This window comes from Xyrauchen texanus, chromosome 24 (assembly GCF_025860055.1).
Source record: "Xyrauchen texanus isolate HMW12.3.18 chromosome 24, RBS_HiC_50CHRs, whole genome shotgun sequence".
In the NCBI taxonomy this organism is placed as follows: Eukaryota; Metazoa; Chordata; class Actinopteri; order Cypriniformes; family Catostomidae; genus Xyrauchen; species Xyrauchen texanus.
Window position 1 is genome coordinate 12,178,370 of NC_068299.1, and position 14,283 is coordinate 12,192,652.

A 14,283-nucleotide genomic window follows, 5' to 3' on the forward strand; every position below is an offset into this window, starting at 1 on the left:
TTAAAATTAACCTTCACAATCATAGATAAATGTAATAAAGCCCACCTGCCAACATCGCTCGAAGATTAAGGGGTCAAAATTAGCACAATCACACAAATTTGCTGGGAATAAAATTATTTAATGCCCTGTTTGGGACACTGGATGATGCCCGGCTGAAAAGCCATCTCTGGGAGGTACACTGTCAGAGACAAAGCTTCGGATTTAGACCAACTGACTCTTTATCCTGAGAAATTAGAAAATGAATTAATAATTCTGTGGAGGTAAGGCATAGATCTAGTGGAGTCGGAGACAAATAATACAATATCATCAGCGTAAAGCAAAAGCACCATACCACCCGCCATCACCCCTGGAAAATAATCTTCCTTATTATAGCAGCTGCTAATGGTTCCAGGGCAACACAGAACAATAGTGGGAAAAGAGGGCAACCCTGTCAGGTGCCCCTAACCAAAGTAAAATAATCTTTGTTTGTACCGCCGCTACCGGGTGTATATAAAGTAACTTAATCAATACAATAAAAGAATTCCCAAACCCCTATATTTCCAAAATCTTAAAAAGATAATCCCATTCTACCATATCAAATGCCTTTTTCGGCATCAAGTGAGATGGCAGCGACCGGAGTCTGATCCTTCGCTACTGACCACAAAATGTTGATGAAACACCTAATGTTATCAGAAGTTCTGCAGCCCCGAATAAACCCCACCTGATCTATATGAATAAGAGATAACTTTACTTAATAGGTTATCCAACATTTTTGACAATCATTTTAAGTCTAGCTGGATCAGGGAAATTGGAAGGTAACTCCATTGGAGTGTTAGAAAAAGACTCTCTCTGCTTTATATATCTAGCCATAAGTTTGCCTGCTTTGTCCCCTGACTCGAAATATGAATGTCATGCCCTGAATAACCAATACATACACTCACCTAAAGGATTATTAGGAACACCATACTAATACTGTGTTTGATCCCCTTTCGCCTTCAGAACTGCCTTAATTCTACGTGGCATTGATTCAACAAGGTGCTGAAAGCATTCTTTAGAAATGTTGGCCCATATTGATAGGATAGCATCTTGCAGTTGATGGAGATTTGTGGGATGCACATCCAGGGCACGAAGCTCCCGTTCCACCACATCCCAAAGATGCTCTATTGGGTTGAGATCTGGTGACTGTGGGGGCCATTTTAGTACAGTGAACTCATTGTCATGTTCCAGAAACCAATTTGAAATGATTCAAGCTTTGTGACATGGTGCATTATCCTGCTTGAAGTAGCCATCAGAGGATGGGTACATGGTGGCCATAAAGGGATGGACATGGTCAGAAACAATGCTCAGGTAGGCCGTGGCATTTAAATGATGCCCAATTGGCACTAAGGGGCCTAAAGTGTGCCAAGAAAACATCCCTCACACCATTACACCACCACCACCAGCCTGCACAGTGGTAACAAGGCATGATAGATCCATGTTCTCATTCTGTTTACGCCAAATTCTGACACTACCATCTGAATGTCTCAACAGAAATTGAGACTCATCAGACCAGGCAACATTTTTCCAGTCTTCAACTGTCCAATTTGCAAATTGTAGCCTCTTTTTCCTATTTGTAGTGGAGATGAGTGGTACCCGGTGGGGTCTTCTGCTGTTGTAGCCCATCCGCCTCAAGGTTGTGCGTGTTGTGGCTTCACAAATGCTTTGCTGCATATCTCGGTTGTAACGAGCGGTTATTTCAGGCAAAGTTGCTCTTCTATCAGCTTGAATCAGTCGGCCCATTCTCCTCTGACCTCTAGCATCAACAAGGCATTTTCAGCCCACAGGACTGCCGCGATACTGGTTGTTTTTCCCTTTTCACACCATTCTTTGTAAACCCTAGAAATGGTTGTGCGTGAAAATCCCAGTAACTGTGCAGATTGTGAAATACTCAGACCGGCCCGTCTGGCACCAACAACCATGCCACGCTCAAAATTGCTTAAATCACCTTTCTTTCCCATTCTGACATTCAGTTTGGAGTTCAGGAGATTGTCTTGTCCAGGACCACACTCCTAAATGCATTGAAGCAACTGCCATGTGATTGGTTGATTAGATAATTGCATTAATGAGAAACTGAACAGGTGTTCCTAATAATCCTTTAGGTGAGTGTATATATATATATATATATATAAAGGCTGTTCAGTTTCCTTGGACAGACAAATTAATGTTCAGTAAGTCGGCCCATTCAACTGCTACATGAGTGCAACAAATAACCCAATCGCTCCTATGTCCTGCAAGAAATACTCCACAAAACAAACTCCAAACAGCGGGAAGCATAAGCACAAAGAATGTACAGATTTATCCACAAAACTGTCCCAAACTCTAGACGCTAGGTGGAACCAGCACAAAAAGAAGCAAAAAGGCCCTCAGTTTCCTCAGACGGTCAAGTGAATGTTCAGAGAGTCAGGCTCACTTGGCTGCGACATGAGTACCACAAAATTACTTACTCAGTCAATTTACTTTATAAAGGGCATGGCTTGCTGTGGACATGTAAATACTTTATGGCTATCCTTAGTATCTATTCTCAATTTGGCCGGGAACATCAGTGCAAAAGTGACCTTCCGTTGATGTAAGAGTTTCTTGCATTCCTTGAATTAATCAAATTTTTCTCTTGTCAAATTCGCACAGTCTTGGAACAAGAAAATGTGGTTCTTCCAAGAAAATGTGGTTCTTCCAAGAAAACGTTCCTTTACTTATCGCCTTGCATAACACGAGATCTTTATAGGATGATCTCATAAATTTGGCCAGAATTGATCGAGACCAGTCTTCATCAGCGAATCGCTGAGCCGGGACCCTGTGAGCTTGCTCAAATTCCAGCTTATGGAATGTTATTCCACTGGTTACGAATCTCCAAATCCTCCAGCTTCTCCCAGATAAGCTCCAAATCCGCCTTGGTCACTAATGGATCGGTGGCTAATTCCATCTCCGATGACTCCAGATAATCAATCCATTTCTAAACTCAGTGAATTTCATCTTCATGGCCGTGATCGAACTGCATACTGCAGCAAAATATTCCAAGTAAGCAACTACCTTCGTCAGCATTGCCGATACAATCAGCAATTCTCGCCGAATCTCTTTCACCTCTCAGGCCAAATCGAGTCCCTGGCTCAAGGCCTCTGGAGGGGCGTCAGCTTGAGCACGTAAGTGTCTTTTAATGTCTCCAGAGCCTGAGAATTTTTTAATTCTTTGACACAATGTCTTCCTAGAACAGTAATGGATCAGGGTGTATCGAATCTCACCGGTTTATATAATTAAGTATTATATAAGTATCAAAACTAACAAAGTGCGCAGAGCTCGCCGTTCACACATCCGAACCTCGCATGGCATCACGTGACTCCTCCAGCATTTGATACTTTTAAAGTTTCTTTGAGTTTCAAAGTCAACTGATCCTGCATTCTTTGATTGTTTTAATCTATTTAATAATGTATTATCACCACCATTAGCTACTGTGTTGTGAGCGTACTGGTGTACTATGGCTGCCATCACATCATCCATGTGGATGCTGCACATTGGTGGAGGTTGAGGAGAGTCCACTATTCACTGTGTAACATCCGAAAAAGTGCTATATAAATATATATATATATATATATATATATATATATATATATAATTCTACTCAAGCATTGCTTTTAATGCTATGTTTGAGACAAATTATTTAAAAATGTCCAATAATTCCACATATTATGTCTAAAATTTATAATTTAAATTATGTCCTCATTTTATTAGTTGCTTTGAATGAAAGTGTCTGCTAAATGATAAAATGTAAATATAAATGGTATTACTAGGAATTATTGATAAATGACTGGAAATCACTGATCTTTTTTATCAGTAGTGCCAACTGTGAAAAGTGCCCATACATCAATGTAGCTGGATAAAATTATGTTTTCCCATGTGTTTCTTTTTTAATTTACTACACATAATGACTTTGGGATGGAAGACATAACAAAAGACTATGATTACAGTTTATGTGCCTCCAACGCAGATTAGAGGACAATGTTTACAGATTGACTTCAGTACAACTCATATCAGCTTGGGCTGTGAAACCAGTGTAGCGTGACGGACCTTGTAAAGAACTTAACAGAATGTTGGTTCAGTGTTTGGAGAAATGGCATCTCCCTGCTACAGGAAGGGCTAACAATATCCCCTCCCAGGGTTTAAAATGAACCTTTTGCCACACTAGCCATTGGTGGGTTAATTAAGAAAATGTTACAGCCATTAACCTGTATATTGCATTATTTTTATTTATTTATTTATATTGTATTACTGACGTTGTTGTGGTATAACTTGAGGACTATGCCAAATGTGTCGAAACATGGAGTTCAGGTGGGGAAAAATGTTTTCTATGCAAGATAAACTTCTATTTGAACACAATCATGTAATTTTCTTTCGTGTTTGTATGTTTTTTCAATTTTAACAATTTATTTAAACCATAATTTATGTTACAGTTTCTAATAAAGTTACCAGCCAAATGGCATGTAAATCTATATTATTTACTCACCAGTTTATACTAACATTTGGTGCTTCACAAGTTAAGATAAATACAATAATTTAAAATGTGTCTTTTAGTTCATGTCTATTAGCTTTGAAGCAATCTACCTGAGTATTTTAGTGCACTCCTAGTCTTTCTCTTTCAGGAAAAGGACCAAAAATATTGATTACTCATCCGGCACTATGCACATTTTTGTATAATCAAATGTGCTCTAGAATGAGAATGTCCCTTCCCCTAATAACTAGTTAGCAAATAGGTTCATGGTTTGATGCAACTAAAGCCTTCTGGCCTTCAAAAGAAATGTCCCACACATACACATACAATGGACATAAAAAACAGCACAGGAAACCAGTTCTTGGACCCCCCAAAAATAAAATAAAATGAACCAACAGTTCATCATAAACTAGTCGACACTGAGAATTTTTTTTTTATTGAAATCGGCTTGTGTGTCTGGCTCTCTCACTCTCTCTATTTCCTCCCGTGGGCAGGGAGGAAGACTTGACCCTATGATTTACTTGCTTCTCTGAAGCTGTTGTATTCTGTCAGTGCCGGCACACACACTCACATACAGTGTGCACGTACACACACACACACCTGAGAGCTCAAGGACAGAACAAGAGGACTCCACACCTGACTAGATTCATGACTTTCATGGCTGAATGCTTAACACAAAACCGTGACAAGGCCAATGTCAAAATAGGGTACATTCTTTTATTTTTATTGTAGTCATTTGTGAATCTTTAACTCCATTCATCTGAAATGCTTTGATTAAAAAACACTTAACATGCTCAAACATGCTTTGTAATGAATGAGCACATTATGTTTCTTCTGGTTTGTTATCATGATGTCATTGAAGTATTCTCCTTTAAAGGTGCTCTCAGTGGAGTGTATTAGCAATCCCACCCGGCGGTGGACAGCCAGTGTCACAGTGATGTGGACGAGCTGGCCTACTTTACAAAACACAGCGAAGAGGACAGAGGAGCTTCTGAGGCCTGGGGTAAGTCAAGCACATATCTCTCTCTCTGTCTGTCTCTCTGTTCTTTCTCTTTTACTCCATGGGTGAAAAAGGTGGCAGTGCCAGAGGGCACACTGTGGTGTCCAGGGGAAGAGAGGGAGGGGGACCAAGCTGCAGCACTGACTGGGAAAGCTTTCTTGCCCTGAGATTGAGAGCTCCAGTGAACCAGCATCTCCGCATCGGAGAGCAGTGCAGAGAGAGGGGCAGGAGGAGGCAGACTCACTGGGACCCCACTACTGACTCCATACTGCTGGTGAACTAGGGCAGCAGAGGTAGAGACTCTACCCATCATTCAACAAGACAGTTTGTGAACTAGGACAAGGCTAGAACAGATATGCTGAAGAGCCAATGAGGGATTTTTTTTATTATTTGGTCCCAGGGTCCAAAATTAACTATTTTTCCACAGCTTCCAAAGGCAAGCAAATTGAAAGAATTAAACATAGAAAAATAATTATTTAAATGAAATGTTAATATTTTATACAAAATATTTAATATGATATAAATTAAACATCTGTGATGGACTAGTGACCTGTCCAGGGTGTCCCCTGCCTTTCGCCCAATGTTAGCTGGGATAGGCTCCAGCCCCCCGCGACCCTGTACACAGGATAAGCGGTTGACGATGGATGGATGGATGGATAAATTAAACATTAAATATTTCAGTATTTTTTTTTGTTGCAGTCTTATGACAATAAGATTTTATTTTGCACACTTTTGCAACTTGCATAGCTGTGATAAATAGCGCAAGGCATTGCAGCTTCACATTCAAGGTAGGCTCTGTCTCTCTGTAAAACTGCGGCTGTCACAAAAATAAGGAAACCTATCTTGATTTTGTTCAATTTTGTCAATAATTTTTTGGTGACTTACTTGCATTTGGCACTTATTGAGTGTTAATTTTGGACAATATTTGTTCCATATGAAATACATAACTGCATCTAAAAATCTACAGAAAATGTGACTGGTTCATAGATGACAATTTTTCTAACAAATAAAATTAAATTGATGTACACATTCATTGGATAGAGTCAGACTCAGTATAACCTTTATTAAATTGTTTACAGAGATAGCTGGCACTTTATAAATGACTAAATCAATCAACTAATTGTAATACTAATGAAAAGAATGTGTAATTAATAGGGCGGTCGATTTAATGCGTTAATAACGTGCGATTAATTTTACAAAAAATAACGCATAAAAAAAATGTACGTGAATAATACAATGCTTTCCTGAGAAATTCCTGAGAAAAGCAAGCTTATTATACCACCTGTTTACTCTAGATGGCAGTAAGTGAAATTTCAGCTGTGTGAGCAACACACAGTTTAGTACAGTGAACAAAACATTAACAACTCTTCAGCGGACACACACACAAACGTGCGTTACGTTCTTGCGTTCAAAACACTTGAAGGATCGCAAATGCGAACTAAGGGATCTCAAGATGTGTTTAAAGATTGACTATTAAACTATATTTAATTGACACAGTGACCTAAACATTTTATTTTTATGACGCAACACACCCGAGATGCGACACAAGCATGTCTGGCGCAGGTTGTATGGTCTTTACCATACCATACATATTCACAAATATTTAATTACCAACAAGGTTAAGGTGGTGTCTTTAAACTGTTACACCGTTTTTACCCAGTCAATCTTTATTTAAGAAACATGCTCCCTGAAATAGATCCCCTTTGCTCCTTCTGTAATGCTGTAGATGAATCTGCCCCTCACCTTTTTTGGGAATGTGTCCACGCTGTAGTATTTTGGAGAAAATTTTGTTTGTTTGTACGTACCTCTATTTTAACTAGTTTTTCTTTGCTTTATAAAGACGTTTTATTTGGTTTTCACAGTTTTGATCTAAAGTTAATATTGTCTGATTAATCTGTTTATTTTTCTTGCCAAGTTTTTTATACAGAAGTGTAAATGTGTGTCTATAAAGCCCCTATATGCACTTTTTTGTAAAGACTTGAAATAGTATTTAAATACTCTTTGTACCTGCAACAACTCCAAAGCATTGAAAACCATTGCACTATGTAATGAATGTAATGTCTTGGCATTATTGTAAAATATATCTGTAGTATTGTGTACTATGTATACCCCTGGCTTGTTTCTAAAAAAATTAAATGTTTGACGTAGGTGTGCATTGACAGGTCCTTAAACAAGCCCTCATAATAAATCTCCAACTGATTGACAAATTCACTTGTGTAATGGATTGCTGTGAACTGTGTGCCAATGATTGACTTATGAACAATAATATGGTAGTAAACAATACATTGTATTCTAAAGCCACTTTTTGTATTGTCTTATCAATGATGAACTATTCTGCCACAAGAATGTAATGCATTTTAATTATCTGAATATTTTTGTATTATATATATATATATATATATATATATATATATATATATATATATATATATATATATATATATATATATATTTATTTATTTATTATTTTTTTATTTAAAGATAACGATGTATAATTATTTCATCATTATATATTTAATTATTGTCATATGAGGGGCTTTCTCAGCAAATATTTGTATATGCGAATAATCACGATTAATTAAACAGGACACCATGTAATTAATTCGCTTAAAAATTTTAATCGATTGACAGCCCTAGTAATTAACCTTTCAGTTTTGGTTGGACTAATTATACGGAGTTACACTATATACTGTATAAATGCATGTTACATAACTATTTCTAATTATTACTGTTTTTTTACAGAATTCCGTCATACACTTGCTTTCAGTGTAATCAACAACAATCAGAACTATTGTTTGAGAGTGCTTGGTTGTAACGCCGCCATCACTGGGCAGTTTCTCAAAGGGCCTTGCTCAAACGCTCTGAGAGCTTGGATGGATTTCAGAGGCCTTCATTTACTGATGATTGATGATGAGCTGCTCTGGAGGGAAGGGTGATGTAGTAGATTGATCAGCATTCTTCAAGGGCTTAAAAATGTGATCTAATGTTAAGTCACTGTGCCAAAAGAAAATAAGGGGAACAGAGCGAAATGGAGGAGATGACGAGAATGAGAAAGAACACAGAAAACATTAACTGCTTTCTAACTGACACCTACACTGCAAAAAAGTGATTTCCTTCATTATCATTTTTGGCTTTTTTTCCAGTACAAAATATCTAAAAAAATTTAATATAACATAAATTTACTGGACAAGCACTATGGCGTTTTTTTTTTTCACCAGAGAAATCCAACAAAATGTAGTGAGGTTTATGCATAAAACAAGAAAAAATTTAAATTACAATGGTCTAAGAAAATTATACTTATTTCAAAGGAATTTTTTTTTTCTTTCCCCATTGGCAGATTTTATTTTCTTGTTTTAAGCACAATGTTTACAAAATTTTGTCAGATTTCTCTATAAAAAGACTTCATATCTTATGTCATTTTTCTTATCAAGTAAATACAGCAGGTACATATATTGTTTTAAGAAAATTATATTTTTATATATATACATTCCTTGTTATACACTACTTAGGCTCTATCGCCAACATATTTTGCATGCTTTCAATTACCACAATATTGTGTTGTGATTTTTCTCATGCATTTTTTTTATGAGTGGCATTCCTCCTCCTCCTTTGTAGAGTCTCTGTGGATAGCTACGTCACAGCCATCCTTTGTTTCTTGTGAGTATCATGTGAATGTTGCCAGGTTAACCTGATTACACTGTCATGCAGGAGTGGAACGATTGAATGAAATTTTGCACAGACAGGGTTGGCAAAGCAATGGTATGCCTTAATACTTATTAGGCATACACGATTTGATGATAAAATAATGCTATAAAACAGTTTAAATAGTCCAGACACACACACAAGCTGCGAATGTGAAGGGTTAATAAATGTGTATCCAGTTGTAGGAAGAGTTTTATAATGGACGGTGAGCCCAAAGATTCCCTTGTCTGTTCTCCCGTGTCAGGAAATAAGGGATGTCAGGAAATAAGGGATGCGGAGTGGGGAATGATGGGGAAATATTCCTACAATGTATATCACCTCTGATTTAGTTTAATCTCAAAAATGTATGAGTTAGGTTTCTGCACCTGAAAAAGTACAGGTTTTAGCTTGGCATATTATCAAACTTTATGAATTCTTATCAGCATCACAAGTAAGATTTCCCAGTTGGAATCAGCCCAATCCTATTTCCAACACAACATAACACTCGAACAGAGAGCAGCAGCTATTTCGTCTATATAATTGACTCCATCTAATTCAACAGTAACTCTGAGACCTTACACTGAGCCATGGGGCTTTATTCATCCTCTCATCTGTCCTACCTGTATCACTATTTAATCCTCTCGTTCCTTATAGCCAGACACAGCAGCTCTTTTAATTAGTGACCCAATTAAACCTTTTGCTGATGTCAGCTCTCCTTTCTTCATTAAGAGCAAGATAGATAAGACGTCTCGAGCTGAAGTTGTGGGCTTCACTTAGTGACGTGTGCAAGCAGCCACACAGGAAATGCAGACTTACCAAGATTAACACACGCACACGCACACACACACACACACACACACACACACACACACACACGCACGCACACATAGGTTTACCTATCATTATGAGGACTTTCCATAGACATAATTATTTTTATACTTTACAAACTATAGATTCTAGCCCCTAAACCTAACCCTCATAAAAACCTTTCTCCATTTTTACATTTTCAATAAAACATTGTTTAAAATGTTTTTTTAAGCGATTTGAATTATGGGGAAACTAGAAATGTCCTCATAAACCACATTTATAGCATAATACCATTATAATTACCAGTTTGTAACCTAAAAAAAGTCCTCGTAAACCACTTAATACCTGTATTAATTAAGTTTATTCATTTGAATTTATTTCAGTTTTTATATTTAATTTTGATTGTAAATGATTTTTATAAAACCACAGATGTTGTTTTTTTTCCACAAAAGAATGTTTTTATTTTAATATAAAATAAATATATAATTTATTTCAAGTAAATACAAATATGAGACAGTTACCTTAAACAGAAAAAATAACTTGCAATATTCCTGTTTTTGGCAGATTTTTTTTTATCAATTTAATGCATCCTAAGTTGATATACTGCGCACATACACACACACACACACACACACACACACACACACACACACACACACACACACACACACGCACACATACACTAGAAACACTACACTTCTATACATATTCTTACATTTTATAGGGTATATATTCAGTTTGATCTCCAGAGGAGCACAATGTACAGTCAGGATCCTTTGTCACTGACCATTACAAAAATAAATAAATACAATTTGAATCCTTTTTTATGAAATAAATTCTATTTTTTAAAGGGTTTCAGCACATATTTTGTACCTTATTCAGGGAAAGTGCCATGCATATTGTACGTAGAAAGGTCATGTGAAAAATATTTGAATGGGTTATGTGGCACTCATAACATGTCCAACAGTGGACAAATGATTTGCCTCGACAAGGAAAAGCTGTCTCAGCAATTTCAACTAAGAGCATGTTATCCAAACTTGTTTTCTTTGATAGCACATTAGATTTTATATGAGGGAGGGTTACAGTGGATGGACTCCAGATCACTAGTGCTAATCAATGCAATTAGCAGAGTCTGAGACTGGCGACAAATCACTTTCATTTGTGCCAATTGATTTTGACCTTTTTGTAATTATGACTATCAATTAGGAGTCAAAGGGAACAGAGAGGGAACATTCATTCAGACATGCTGTGTGAGCACTGTGGCAGTGAAAACAATAAACACAGAAGCCTATAAAATAAAAAAAAATGCTGGCACATCGATTCCATCCAAGTGCCAACTTTTCTGGGCAGGAGTGTAAATTTAATTTTGCATAAGTTCCTGGGGTACGGCTTCAACAAAAAGGCAGTGGCAGAGATGCACAAAAGGTAGGATGCATGCAGTCAGACCAGAATGCCAATCCTCTGACTTCCTGCTATCATAAAAGCTCAAGGGGAGGTCTTTCATTGCATTTCCACCAATTCACAAGTCAAAACTAATTCTAAACAGAATTGGTAGACACACATACTGTCTGAAGTCTAGCATGGCTCATCATTGTAGGCCAATTTATAACATTCAGATATTAAAGGGCAGGTAGAGGAACTGTACGAACAACAAATAAACATCGAAGTAACATCGTCCAATTTGTGAATGTATCGTTCAGACTGTTCTTGTAAACCTAATCAAGCAATTCACAGAAAATATCTGAATAAAAGGAACAGATTGTTCATGAATCAGACATAGCAACTATTCTCATGAATGTGCCAAGGAACGCTATTACAAATGTTCTGCAAATAACTACTTCATTTACATTCTGTTCCTTGCACAAACCTATCGAATACTCCAGAAGACTTGGAATATTGTGCACAGGTAGTATCAATCCTTTTTATGATACATTTATGATATTTGTATGGTGATTTTGTGTCTTTTTGTGAAGCTTGAAAGCTCTATTGCTCATTCATTGTAATTGCATGGACAAGAGCAACCATATATTTTTAAAATTTTCTCCTTTTGTGTTCCAAAGAAGAAAGGGTGCGGAAAGTATGACAAATTCCATTTTGGGGCACAACATTCATTTAATAATGTAGGTACTGATTCTTATTGAATAAACATAAAAAAGGAACAAAAAAATAAAAAAGGATATTCTGCAAATGAGACCATAATGGAAAGATACCGAGTAGTAAAACAGGTTCTCTCACCTGACACTTAGAAGTACATATGAGAGATGGCTGTTAAGTAAAACTTATTTATTAGCCTGCAGGTCTTTAATTGCTTGGTAAAGCCTGGTATCAGGCCTTCCAGCAGATCTGGAATCATGCAAATCACCTCTCATCTGACCCTCCTGCTAACAAGACGCATGTGGCAAGTCAGCTCCCTCTGTAACGGATGCACATGTAGTTCTTCATTAATCGTTTAGTAAAATGTATCTCTCTAAGGTCATCCTTCATAATGCATTTCTACAATAGCATGCTGCAGAAAAATGGCCTGCCTGTTTTGCAAGGGCTGAGTAAAGCCATTGGGGCATATCCTCTCTAATACAACACCAAAACGAGCTTTGAGTGCTGGACCTCAGGCATACCCATTTATGCATGCTGTGCTGAATTATTATACTTTGCAACAATCAATCAAAGGTATATTGCTGGCTTGAGAGTAGAAAAAAGGCATGTACTGATGACTACCAAAGGCTACAAGCATAACCCCTTGGTATAAGAAGGGCCATCTGTTACTGGTCACCACACACCCATGTAGTAGTGGAGACATTTGTCAGCTCCATACTGCTACCTAGCTCAACCCTGATGATGCCAGGAGCATTTCTGCTAATGCTGAACTTTCCATAGTGATCCTGGCCACAGCAATGACAGCCACTTCAGTCAAAACATTCTGCCTAAAGCACTCTAGCCCATGCAAAGAGAGGAGCATCTCATTAGAAAGCAGGCTGGGTTCAGGAATTGAGAGTGCGCCATGAATGGCATGTGTGAAATTAAACATTACAGCCTTTTCTGGGTAATGCCTCTGGATGAAGCACAGTCTGAATTTTAAGGCTTTTTACAAAAGAGCGGAGTACTCTGATGTTACCGCAAATGACCTGTCAAATCAGGCAAAAGGGAAGTAAGCAGATCTGGAACTTATCTTATGGGTAATAGACAACAAATGCACTGTGCAATTTGTATGTTTTGTGGCACACAATCCAGGCATTTTGACTGAAAGAATTCTGAGTACTAAAGTGAGCTGACTAAACATGCAATAAAAATCAACGTCTAGTTATTTAGAGGGCCTCCATGATAACTGGCATGTGAACCATGCAAATTTGCAGATAACTGCCAAATGGATAATAGGGACCACTTCTGAAAATGTTTATATTAAAAAATACTTGCTCAAAGATACTACAAAACTTTCCGTAAAAGATTCTGTTATCATAAATGCCCTTACACATTACTTATGCAAGGACTTGGACTTCTCAACGTGAGCGCCATACACCGCTTTGACCTCCCAATGAAAAACACTGCAGATGGCAAAAAAATAAATAAAATGTTCTGGTAATTGTTTTGATAGATAACAAAAAGATGGACTTGTCGAGCATGAGAATTTCCTGTCAACGATATGCCTTCGACAAGGCCAGTTATTAGTATTAAAAACCTGTATTCGGTATTACTTCTGTGTCAAACCTACGCCATAGGCTCCACATAGCTACACTGAAAAAAGCCTGACACACACCACTCCAAAAATGTAACTACATATCATGTCTATGCAGACCACAAAAACTCTGATTGGTCTGCTTTCCATCTAGATACCCTCCCCCAGGTTGATTAAACAGATATCTGAGGTAGCTTTGCATTTTCTCTGAAATTATTTTATAATCAATTTATCCTATTACATTGTATTTGGGCTCATTTTAATGTGAAGCATCTGATGTTTTTATATTCTGTTTATGTTTTATAAAGTTACAAGTGAAAATGCAACACAAAATTACATCTGTTTACAACTTATAAACTCTATGTATTTGTACTGGTTTTAATATATATTTGGTCTGAATGTGAAATAATACTTTGTGCTTGTTGGATTCTACCTGTTCTTGTTGTATTCCACTTGAGACACTTCTGATTTGTTATGACATTTTAACCTTATGGTTGACAGTGTGACAGTTCTTCTAATTCGTCAGTGACTTAAATATCACTAAAGAGTTGGTCATATTGCCTATATGAGCTTAATCCAAGTTCAGCTTTAAAAAAATATCAATTTTGTTTTGGTCAAGAGAGTAGT

At 37.2% G+C, this 14,283-nt stretch overlaps 1 protein-coding gene across 1 annotated transcript in view; it reads right to left on the minus strand.

The window, feature by feature from the left end:
• Positions 1-14,283, minus strand: part of LOC127618298 (neurofilament medium polypeptide-like) — a 741,913-nt gene that overhangs the window by 135,545 nt on the left and 592,085 nt on the right. The gene's annotated exons all lie outside the window — the stretch shown is intronic.